We start from the raw sequence: 12,169 nt of genomic DNA, 5'->3' as shown, positions 1-12,169 counted from the left end.
GGTTTCCTCTAAGAGGGAACCCTGGGCAGATTTAAATTTCAAAAGCTTCTGTCTAGCACATCTCATTCCTTCTTCAGGACACAGCCAAATGCCTGCCTCTGTGAAGAACTTGCTCTTTCCTCTGGGCTCTGAAAACACGGTATCACTTGCTCACTACTTCGTCATTATGAGATCATGTCTCTTTCTCTGTGATGAGAAAATGAGGATGGCGTCAGGGAGGGGAAGCTGGCTTTCTGCGAGTATTACTTTGTGCTTACATCATTTAAATGAATCCTTACAACAACCTTCCTGGACGCACTGTTACACCCATTTTCCAGATGAGAAAACTGAGGATCAGTGGAAGATCGGTCGGCTTTTAAGTGGCAAAGCCAGCGTTTGAAACCCAGTGTCTGAAACCTAGTGAGCAAGCCTACTGTAACTCACTCATAACTGCAGTTCACAGTGCCCGGCACATCCCAGGAAGTCAATACCTATTTGTTGAATGGGAGGAAGGGAAGGCAGCACCAGGATAAAAGGAAATTGATTTCTCCTTTCCAGAGTTTTGGTGTCTGTGTCCTTCTTTGAAGACAACTCAAGTGATTACACGGTGTTTTTGTCCCTTTCTTGACTCCCACTCTCCTCCACGCCTGCCCTCTCTTTGGTATTTCTCAGGGGTCCATGGCAGACACTCAGATTCTGGAAAGGCCCTTAGTGATTGTGCAAACTGGCTGCAAGGTACTCTATAATAGAGGGTCTGCGCAGCACCCCCGGAGCCCCCGCTGCAGGCCAGCCAGCTGCAGATGGCGTGGGCCTTGGTTCCGCAGGGCTGGCGGCCCGTTCTGTAGGGACGCCGACCAGGACACTTAGGGTGTGTGATCTTCTGGGTGGGATGAACTGATAAAAGGCAGGATGCCCAGTTACGTTTGAATTTCAAACACCTTTTTAGTAGAAGTGTTTCCCGTGCAGTTCCTGAGACATCCTTTTACTCAAAAATTATTTATTGTTTACCTGAAATTCAAATTTAACTGGACATCCTTCTTTTCATTTGCTGGGTCTGGCAACCTTACACTGGCGAGAAGGCTGGATCCTGGGGTTTCTTCGGAGTCCCTTTGATGTTCTCTTCTTTAACTGCCATCGGCTACATCCTGCTCGGGGCTTCAGAGCTCCCTGCCCCAAAGGTGCATGCTATCCAAGGCTTGCTCTATAACCTGTTTCCCGTCCACCTTTGAGGCATGTCTATATATATTAACCCACGCAGGGATCTCACCTCATGCTCACGGCCTCCACGGGGACTACCCTTTATCCCTATCCTATTGCCCTTGTCCCTTTTCAGTCCCCTCGGAATGCCTCTTGCTCTGGGGAGCCTTTATCAATGCCCTGGCACTCTGAGGTTGCTCCTACTTGGAATCTTTATTTTTTCTTGTAAATTTATTTATTTTTGGCTGCATTGGGTCTTTGTTGCTGCGCGCGGGCTTTCTCTAGTTGTGGCGAGAGGGGGCTCCTCTTCGTTTTGGTGTGCGGGCTCTAGGCACGCAGGCTCAGTAGTTGTGGCGCACGGGCTTAGTTGCTCCGCGGCATGTGGGATCTTCCCGGAACAGGGATAGAACCCACATCCCCTCCATTGGCAGGTGGATTCTTAACCACTGTGCCACCAGGGAAGCCCTATATATATGTATGTTCTTTTTCATATTCTTTTCCATTATGGTTTATCATGGGATATTGAATATAGTTCCCTGCGCTATACAGTAGGACCTTGCTGTTTATCCACTCTCTATATAATAGTTTGCCTCTGCTAATCCCAGCAATCTCATTTTTGAGCTTCACAATGGGAGGGTGTGGTATCTTCCTGAAAAATGTAAACTTTGCAACAGTCCCTCTTTGCACACAGCAGATGCTTAATAAGTAACGGCAGATTTGAATCTGCTATTTCCTTATACCCTGAGCTGAATAGCAGGTCTCTTGTTTTCTAAAAGAAGAATTAGAACAATCGGTCACGTGGTTTCAAATCTGTTCCACACACTCCACAGGGGCTGCAATGATGTGTCAGTTAAACGGTTGATTATGCAATGAATATATAATTTTCATATTCATAAAGCAATCATCTATTATTAAGATTGCTTCTCCATTTAAATGATAAGAATCCTTTATGTGGGAAGGAAGTCAATTACTTTTGCATCAGAAGGGATGGTGTGCATTTTTTTTAGACATCAAAATCTTATTTGGAGCCTTTAGAGCTTCCAAAGATGCATTTATGTGAAAACTGTTATTTGTGGAATGGTGGGTTTCTGCAAACCGAAATGGGCAAGCATGAAACCTGCTTGAATACTGAAAATCTCAGGTCACACACGTAGGGAGTGGAAGCTTTGAATGGGCTTCCACATCTGTGAGTCCTTTTGTTGCTAAAAATAACCCAGAAATGCAGGCCATGCTGAGGCCACTGCTCCACTTACAGATGCTGTAACTGAAGACAGGGTTTGAGCAATTCCCTGGAGGTCACAGAGCCAGTGAGTAAGAACTAACTTGTATCAAACCCTTTCCAAATCTCACCCTTTTTTTCCTAGGGTGGATGGATGGAAGGAAAGATGGATGGATGGATGGATGATGGAAGGAAAGATGGATGGAAGGGTGGATGGATGAGCAACTACTAAAAATACGCAAAAGTCTAAAATTCAAAATTTTGTGTTGTTTGAATCAAAGTGATTAAAACAACTAAACCATGGGACTTCCCTGCAGGGGACGCGGGCTTGATCCCTGGTTGGGGAACTAAGATCCTGCATGCCGTGCGGGGTGGCCAAAAAAAAACCCCAAACCAGAAAAACAATTAAGCCACACTTATTTTTGCCTGATGACATAATTACTTCTTATAGGATATTTAGAAAATGTAGCAAAACACAGTGGAGAGAATTACGACCACCTGCACTCCCAGCTCCCAGAGCCTATCTTGGTTTCATACACTTTCAGGGTGTTATTTTTCTTATTAGTTTTGTACAAAAAATGGAATCACGACATAAAACATATAAAATTGACATTTCTAAGTAATAGAATATTTTCCTTTATTTTAAAATAAAGCATCACTTTAATGATTGATTAATAGCTTATTATCTTTTATTTTATTCCACCAGTCCCCACCATTGTTAGCCATTAAAATGTTTTCCCCAGTTTGTGTTAATGCAGACAACGCAGGGATGGACATCCTTGTATTGCAGGAGAAAGGCTATCTACGAGCTCACTACATTTGCTTCACTCTGAGAATTCACAGGTAGGCTCAGGAAAAGAAGACCTTAGCTAGAGCTCTTTCACACCCACTGGGTTATCAGAATCTGGGGACATCTTGAGAAAGGGACTGAGGGTTGTTTAATGAATTTGGTCGTTCCTGACTTATCTTGAGATCAAACAATTTGCCCAGGAGAGAATAGCTAATCGTGCTTAGTTTGTGTCTGTGTGCATGTGTGTATGCATGTGTATGTGGGGGGGATGATGTGAGATTTTAATTCGATAAATAAGCAATTATCTGTCAGACAGCAAGCAGGAAGGGAGCAAAGGCATGAACGCATGACAAGATGCAGATGGTTTGAGAAATGTCAAGTTGCACCATGTATCTGGAGCATTGACTACATTGCAGGGGCGGCATAACACGAGTCAGAGTTTTAGCCACCTTGGCTGTCATACTAAGTAATTTGAACTTGATCGTGTCCCAGGGCAATCACCTTCCTAACATAATTAGCATTTGTAAAGCAATCTGCAGTTCATAGAGCTCTTCCTTAACTCTCAGGATTCTCCCAGCCTGCTGTGTGAAGGCCTCGTTAAGGGTTACAAGCTAATAAATGACCAAAGCCCCTTCATTCTGAAACGCAGGCCCAGTGAGTTGCCTTCAGGTGGGTTTCCTGTAGTGTTCGACTGATGATCTGTACACGGGTTGGTGGTGTCTCCGAGATGCTGAGGTCTCCTGTGTTCTCAGAGTCGACCACAGTGCAGAGGCCAGAGCATAGCTATTTAACAACAGGGATAAACAAATACATGGATGTGGTATTTCCTCCTGCGTTCTTCAAGCTGAAATGCACACTCCTACACACACTCACTGAAATCAACCTGTCAAATCCCTCTCCATCCATCATCCCCAGTCTCTCTCCCTGCAGAGGCAGAGATCAGAGTTGCCTTCTGAGGCTTTGGTTCTGCTATAGTGTGAGGGAAGAAGGGACCGCCAGAGGTGCACGCACCCCAGAAGATGCCGAGACTATATATTGCATCACAGGTCATAAGAGCTGGGAAGGACCTTAACACAGAGTTTATGCAATCCCCTTGTTCATAGGTGCACCCAGTGTTACAAAGTCCCTGGTCCTAGAAAGGGGACCACAGATGCTTCTGATATTGAAGAGGAACTCCAGCCCCTCACACCTAGCCCATTTTCTCAGGATTGAATGAGATATCTGTAATTCTAGTTTCGCGATGAGTAAGAAGGACACTTCATGGAAAGGAACACGGTTGGCTTGGGAAGAAGAGGGTGAAAAAAGATCTTGGAAAATGACAGAGGGGATAAAAAGACTCTGTATCTAAGGGATGTATTGTGAATTATAAACTCAAGAGAAGACGAAGCCAAGTGTTTCAGAGGCGCTCTCTCTGTTTCTCTTTTTACATGCAGCGGGTACAGATGAGATCAAACTCAATTCTGGTTTGTTTGTCTATTTGTCCCCAAGGAGACGTTTCCTAGCCACCAAACTATATAATATTTACATTTGGCTGGAGTACCAGCCCATACCACAGACACTGAGGGTCAGTGTTCACAGGCGCATCCGTGGTTGCATTGAACTTGCACTGATGTCTGACCAAGGTCCGGTGAGCAGGAAGGTAGGGCTTAATCCGCTCAGTGCTCATGGGCTACAGCCAAAGCAACTCTATGCAGAGAAAGTTGCATGAGTTCTCTTTCCTCAGAAGGGTCCTGTGGGCACACAGCAGCCTCCTGGAACTGTGTGAACTCCTCTGTGGGGCACATACAAAAGGCTGTTTGAGGGGCTTTTCAATGGACATCACACATTTTCAACGTGGGAATTTCATCAAAGTCCGGAGATAAGGCACAGTAGTAACCATGCCGTGAAAATAATACTTAATATTTCCTGAGCAACTTTTCTCTGTCAGAATCTGTAATCTGCATCTATTATGGGTTGAATGTCGCCTTTCCAAAATCCGTATGTTGAAGTCCTAATCCCCCCTCCCCCGAGTGCCTCAGAATGTGACTATACTTGGAGAAAAGGTCTTTAAAGAAGCAACTGAGTTAAAATGAGATCACTAGAATGGGTCCTAATCCCATATTCCTTATAAGAAGAGGAGATCAGGACACAGACACACAAAGAGGGAAGACCCTGTGAAGACACAGGGAGAAGACAGCCATCTACAAGCCAAAGAGAAGCTTTATAAGAAGTCAACCCATGAACACCTTGATCTAGGACTTCTGGCTTCCAGAATGGAGAGAAAATGAATTTCTGTTGTTTAAACCACCAAGTCTGAGGCACTTTGTTATGGCAGCCCTAGCTGACGGAAATGGTACTTTGCCCATATTAGCCCAATTCATCCTCGTAAGGGAAGAAGGATGCTGAGGTTAAAAAAACAAAACAAAACAGAATTGTGGCCTCTGGCTCAGTGTGGGAACTTGGAAGTTCTCTTGCATTCTCTGGGTCTCAGTTTTCATATGTGTTTAAATAACAATAATAATAACCATCATTAATATTATAGGAAACCGTTATAGAATGCTTATATTTGAGGATCGTTTGTCACCATCCTCTATCATAGGACTATTGCTGTGAGCTTTGAAAAATGGAGATACTGAGGTACAGAGATGTTCAGACCCTGCTCAAGAGCGTACGGCTAGTAAGTGGCTAAACTAGAAATTAACACAGATAATTCAACCCTGAAGCTGGGCCAACTGATCAGCATCTAGGATGAGGGGCCTTGGCACTCACTCCCCTGACCTGTGCTCTGCCTTCTGCAGAATGCTTTGGTGGTCCCTCAGTTGTCCCTTAAAGCCAGATGATTTAGGACAAGGGAGCTTTAATGAGTGCCAGGCTCAGCAAGGTCTTCAGGGAGCCCTGAGCCAAACTGGGGAAACTCACCAGGCATTTGAGTCTGGAGATGGGCGCTCTGTCTCTGATTCTGGAAGAAGTACCATGATCCTCTTGCAAAGATCACAGGAGAGCAAGACAAAAGAGGCTACAGGGCTTGGTCCCGGCAGCAGCTTTCATGGGTTATGAGACTTGGATGGAGAAGCACTCCTTCTCTGCCTGTGGGGATCACAGGACTTGTCTCCTCCAGGAGATCTTGGCAAGAACAAAATCAAGAGAAGAACATGGATACAAAATCATACAGTAAATGATCTGTTTTTTCAAGAAGCTCTGCAATTGCAAGGGACGTTTGTACCGAGCCAAATTTCAATCTGTGCTTAAATTTTGTTGTTTTTAAAACGGGGATGATAACATCTAACTCTCAGGGTGGCACCAGGGATCAAGAAAGATGCTAAGTGTGAGATGCCTCACTCGGTTCTCTTGCCAGTTTTGGGAAGTAGGTGGCACCAAGGGTCAGAGCAGGAGCCTTGTTTGTTTTGGAGGAAAAAGGAAGAATAGGGAAGGGAAGGGGAGACTCTTATATAGTACCTGTGTAACTGTGCAAATCAAGATTGTCTTCACAGACCACAAATGCCACTATGCCTTGCACGGTGTCCATAAACATTGCAAAGCCCCAGGAACCCCCACTTTTGATGGATGAGAAGGCGTAGGACCCAGGGTTCCTGATTTTCCCACCCTTCACCTCTCTTCACTCCGGCGTTTGTTGACTCAAAAGCTCTCTCCACCAAAAGTCCTGCTATTACTGTGAGATTTTATTTCCCAGGAATAACTCATCCCAATTCTTGGTCTCTTTAACAGTGTTGGATATCCCTTAAACGTAAAGCTTTTTGGATTAGAAAGACCTTCATTCAAACGCCATCTGAGGAATGTCCTAATTGAGCATCAGCTTTTCGTCTGCAAATTGGAGATAGTATCAGGGCTCCCCTCATTAGCTGTGGGAGGATTAAATTACATGATGTTATGTAAATTCCTTAACACTCCGAAGCAAATGGTAAGGGCAGAATGAAGGAAGACTGTCACTGCAGTTGTCTTTCAGCCCTGGCTCCGTTGTCTCTTACCTGGAAATCCCCTTCCATTTCCCTCCCATCGGCTCATTAGGATTGTCTTTGGGTTGATCCTTAACCCAACCCCAAACCTGGAAAGGCCAACTTGACCAGCATAAATTCTGACCTGTCCTTTTGGTCCACGTGGCATGCGGGATCTTAGTTCCCCGACCAGGGATCGAACCTGGGCCCCCTGCAATGCGAGTGCAGAGTCGTAACCACTGGACCACCAGGGAAGTCCTCTGACCTGTTGTCCTTTCTGATCACAGCATGTGTCTTTCTGCTTCCTCTTTCTCTCCCATTCTTCTACTACTCTTCTTTTGTCTTTTTTAACTTCACAGACATCCACTTCCCAGTTCTCTTGTTTTCTTTCAGTCTATCATGACCCATCTCTTCAACCAACTTCATATAATTGCCCTAATTCATAGCCCCTGAGCTCCCTTTGTTCCTGCTATAGACCCAGGAGTTCAAGCTCCAGCCCAGTGACTTGCCCTCTTCTCACATCACATGAAGCCAACACCTGTCCCTGCTCACCTCTTCTTCTCCTCCACTGATCCATGTATCTATTTTCCTCAAGCCCTAATTCCAACTCTTCCTCTCTAGGCAGGAAAGCCTACTCTCTACTTCCCAAAGAAAATAAAGCCCACCAGACAAGTATTCCTTCTGCTTCAGGCTTTTATCACCTTCAGATGTATCCCACTGTCTTTTATTTCCATCCTGTCTCTTAAGAGTAGAGCTGGCTCCACTGGCCTGCCCAAGCCCCCAGTTAGATTGGAATTACCTACTCCAGTCTCTCATGGCTCTCCCTCTACTTCCATCCCTTCCTAACAATTGCAGATTGTTATCTTCAATCTACCCCATGATGGTTTTTTCCTCTCAGTCTATAAACAGGCTCAATCCCGAACAAACATTCCTCCTCCATCCCTGGGGATCTCCCTAGTAACTCTATTGTCCATCTAGTAACTGAATAACTAATTGCAGCTCTTCCCACAAAGAGAACGTTAGACCCACAATGATTTTACAGTTGAGTTAAATGTTCAAGAAACTGATTATTGCTAATATTACATAAATTTTTTCAAAGAAGTGAAAAACAGAGGCTACCATAGAACTTACTTTAAGAGGGTGGAGTCACCTTGATTCCACCACCAAACAAGGTTTGATAGAGTAAAGGAAAGGAAAATTATATCCAAATCTCATTAATGAGCATAATGAAACAATTCTAAATAAAATATTGCCAGCCTGAAGAGGAGTGTATATACAAAAAGATGGTACATTATGAGCAACTGGGGTTTATTCCAGGAATGCAAATTCACATCAACATTATAGAACACGCTAATGTAATCTACTCTATTCACAGAAGTGAAGAGAAACATCACCTTATCTTAATAGACATAGAAAAGAATAGTTGATAAACTTTTAATAACTGTTCATTATCGTAAAAGTTTAGTATACACGAGTAAAAAGAACTTTTTTTTTTTCGGTATGCAAGCCTCTCACTGTTGTGGCTTCTCCCATTGCGGAGCACAGGCTTTGGATGCGCAGGCTCTGCGGCCATGGCTCACGGGCCCAGCCGCTCTGCGGCATGTGGGATCTTCCCGGACCGGGGCATGAACCCACGTCCCCTGCATCGGCAGGCGGACTCGCAACCACTGCACCACCAGGGAAGCCCGCCAAAGCAATCTTCAGAAAGAAAAATGGAGCTGGAGAGATCAGGCTCCTGGACTTCAGACTATACTACAAAGTTACAGAAATCAAGACAGTATGGTACTGGCACAAAAACAGAAATACAGATCAATGGAACAGGACAGAAAACCCAGAGATAAACTCATGCACCTATGGTCACCTTATTTTTGATAAAGGAGGCAAGAATATACAATGGAGAAAAGAGAGCCTCTTTAATAAGTGGTGCTGGGAAAACTGGACAGCTGCATGTAAAAGAATGAAATTAAAACACTCCCTAACACCATACACAAAAATAAACTCAAAATGGATTAAAGACCTAAATGTAAGGCCAGACACTATAAAACTCTTAGAGGAAAACATAGGAAGAACACTCTTTGACATAAATCACAGCAAGATCCTTTTTGACCCACCTCATAGAGAAATGGAAATAGAAACAAAAATAAACAAATGAGACCTAATGAAAGTTAAAAGCTTTTGCACAGCAAAGGAAAACATGAACAAGATGAAAAGACAACCCTCAGAATGGGAGAAAATACTTGCAAATGAAGCAACTGAGAAAGGTTTAATTTCCAAGATTAAACCTCAATATCAGCTCATGCAGCTCAATATCAAAAAAACAAAACCCAATCCAAAAATGGGCAGAAGACCTAAACAGACATTTCCCCAAAGAAGATATACAGATTTCCAACAAACACATGAACGGATGCTCAACATCACTAATCATTAGAGAAATGCAAATCAAAACCACAATGAGGTATCACCTCACACCAGTCAGAATGGCCATCATCAAAAATTCTACAAACAATAAATGCTGGAGAGGGTGTGGAGAAAAGAGAACCCTCTTGCCCTGTTGGTGGGAATGTAAAGTGATACAGCCACTATGGAGAACAGTATGGAAGTTCCTTATAAAACTAAAAATAGAGCTACCATACAACCCAGCAATCCCACTACTGGGCACACACCCTGAGAAAACCATAATTCAAAAAGAGTCATGTACCACAATGTTCATTACAACTCTATTTACAATAGCCAGGACATGGAAGCAACCTATGTGTCCATGGACAGATGAATGGATAAAGAAGATGTGGCACATATATACAATGGAATATTACTCAGCCATAAAAAGAAATGAAACTGAGTTATTTGTAGTGAGGTGGATGGACCTAGAGTCTGTCATACAGAGTGAAGTAAGTCAGAAAGAGAAAAACAAATACCGTATGCTAACATATATATGGAATCTAAAAAAAAAAAACAGTTGGTTCTGATGAACCTAGGGGCACGACAGGAATAAAGATGCAGACATAGAGAATGGACTTGAGGAGATGCGGAGGGGGAAGGGTAAGCTGGGACAAAGTGAGAGAGTGGCATGGACATATATACACTACCAAACGTAAAATAGATAGCTAGTGGGAAGCAGCCGCATAACACAGGGAGATCAGTTCGGTGCTTTGTGACCACCTAGAGGGGTGGGATAGGAGGGTGGGAGGGAGACGCAAGAGGGAGGAGATATGGGGATATATGTGTACATATAGCTGATGCACTTTGTGATACAGCAGACACTAACACACCATTGTAAAGCAATTATACTCCAATAAAGATCTTAAAAAAAAAGGACACACATGACAAATCAGAGGTGTGGACATGGTCTTCTCCTTAAACTGAACTGATTGCACCTGGTCTTTAAAAAATTATTTTTAACAAACACGTATGAGTCTGCTCCCTCTCTATGTGTGTATAATGTATATGTATAAACATATTACTTTGTTTCATCTATTTCATAATGAAAAAACCTTAAGACAATAGGAAATACATTCAGTTAAGGGAGAAAACACTGATATCAAATAAAGTATTGAGATGATCTTCATGTTGAACTGGTACTTTGTCACACGAGCCATTAGAGGCATAGAGGGAATGGAGCGCAGGTCTGGAGACCCACAGCCGTCAAATTAGGAGGGACCTTAGTGCTCTTCTTGTACATCCTGTCCATTATAAAGATGAGGAAACTGAGGCTCAAAGTGTCAAAGTAACTTTCCCAAGGTCACTGAGCTGGTTACTAGCAGATTCTAGTACTAGAAGCAAGGCTTATGGCTCCCTGGCTATATTATTCTTAGGAGGTTATCACCTGGTCACTGAGTCTTTTCCATCCCCTACAGGGCATCTGAGAATGAAGGTGAGCTGCAAGTCCTAGCAAGCAAGGCAACACAAGAGTGCAAAGGAGTCAGGGAGCAATGGGCCTAAGATGTACTGGGGGCCCTTAGGTGTCAGATCCATGCTGGGGTCCTTCAATCCCCAGGACCATCCCACAAGGGGCAGCGTTCATATCCGACTTCATAGAGACAGGCTCACGTTAAGTTCTTCCCCTTTATAACTCATCAAGGGAACGCCTTGGAACAGGGCCTGGAGTTTCTGCAGACAGGAATGATACTGACGTCCCAGACACTTCGATTATGAGAAGTGAGAAGGTCCTGGCCACCTCCCAAGGCTGTGTCCTTTCTAAAAGGAAGAATTTGTCCCCAGAGTACTACTGTAGTCATTTAATGATTCACCAACTTAAAATTTTATATATATATATATATATATATATATATATATATAAACACAAATATCCTTTATTTGTTACGGAAGGCAAGTCCGTGTGCCCGATGCACAATGAGGCCAAACCGAAATGTCAGAGCTGGGAACAGAGAAAGTTTTATTGCAAGTGACGGGGAGGATTTGTGATCTGCTGGCGCACAATTCTCTGATTGGTTGGTGGTGATCAATCCTTAGGCGCCAGAAGGTCTGGGGGCTACACGCTCAAGATCATCAAGTAGTTAATTTCTTCCATTTGGTGGTGGTTTTAGCATCTGAAAAACTCAGGAAATATGCATGAGATACTATTATCTAGGTACTTTAGAGAGGAGCTAAAGCAGAGGATATGGGGGAGGGGGGTTCTGCTCGGTTACATATTGAGTTGAAAAGTGGTGTCCTTACAATTTAGTAGGAGTGTTTATTTGTCTATGTCATCATCCTCACTATCAACTCAGTAGTCTCCCCCTCCATTCTTTCAAAGTTGCTGATTTCTAAAAGATACTACTGATTTGTTACCAACTAACTTTTTTTTGGTAGTGAATCTAGCTTTCCACAGCAGTATAGTAATGAACATCATTAAAGTGTGATAAGTAAACATCAATCCCGTGCCTGGCATTCCACCAGTCACTCATCGCACAGACCTTTCTTGAGATGTCCCAGAGTTTGCTGCAGGAGGTCATGGAGAAGACAGGATTGCCAGCTGATCCCAGAGCTGACCGAGGCAATCGGAGGCTCCTCACTCCCTCCCTGTCCTTGGAATGTAAGCTCCACCCACTTTTC

The 12,169-nt window shown here is 43.7% G+C and overlaps 1 non-coding gene across 1 annotated transcript; it reads right to left on the bottom strand.

Annotated features, from left to right (window-relative positions):
• Positions 1-7,298: 7,298 nt before the first annotated feature.
• TRNAA-CGC (transfer RNA alanine (anticodon CGC)) lies at positions 7,299-7,371 on the bottom strand. Its single transcript has one exon. It is a non-coding gene; the product is annotated as a tRNA-Ala (tRNA).
• Positions 7,372-12,169: the final 4,798 nt, after the last annotated feature.

This window comes from Delphinus delphis, chromosome 17, assembly GCF_949987515.2.
Source record: "Delphinus delphis chromosome 17, mDelDel1.2, whole genome shotgun sequence".
Classification (NCBI taxonomy): Eukaryota; Metazoa; Chordata; class Mammalia; order Artiodactyla; family Delphinidae; genus Delphinus; species Delphinus delphis.
The sequence above is the reverse complement of the archived record's forward strand: the minus strand, read 5'-3'. Positions and strand labels throughout refer to the sequence as shown.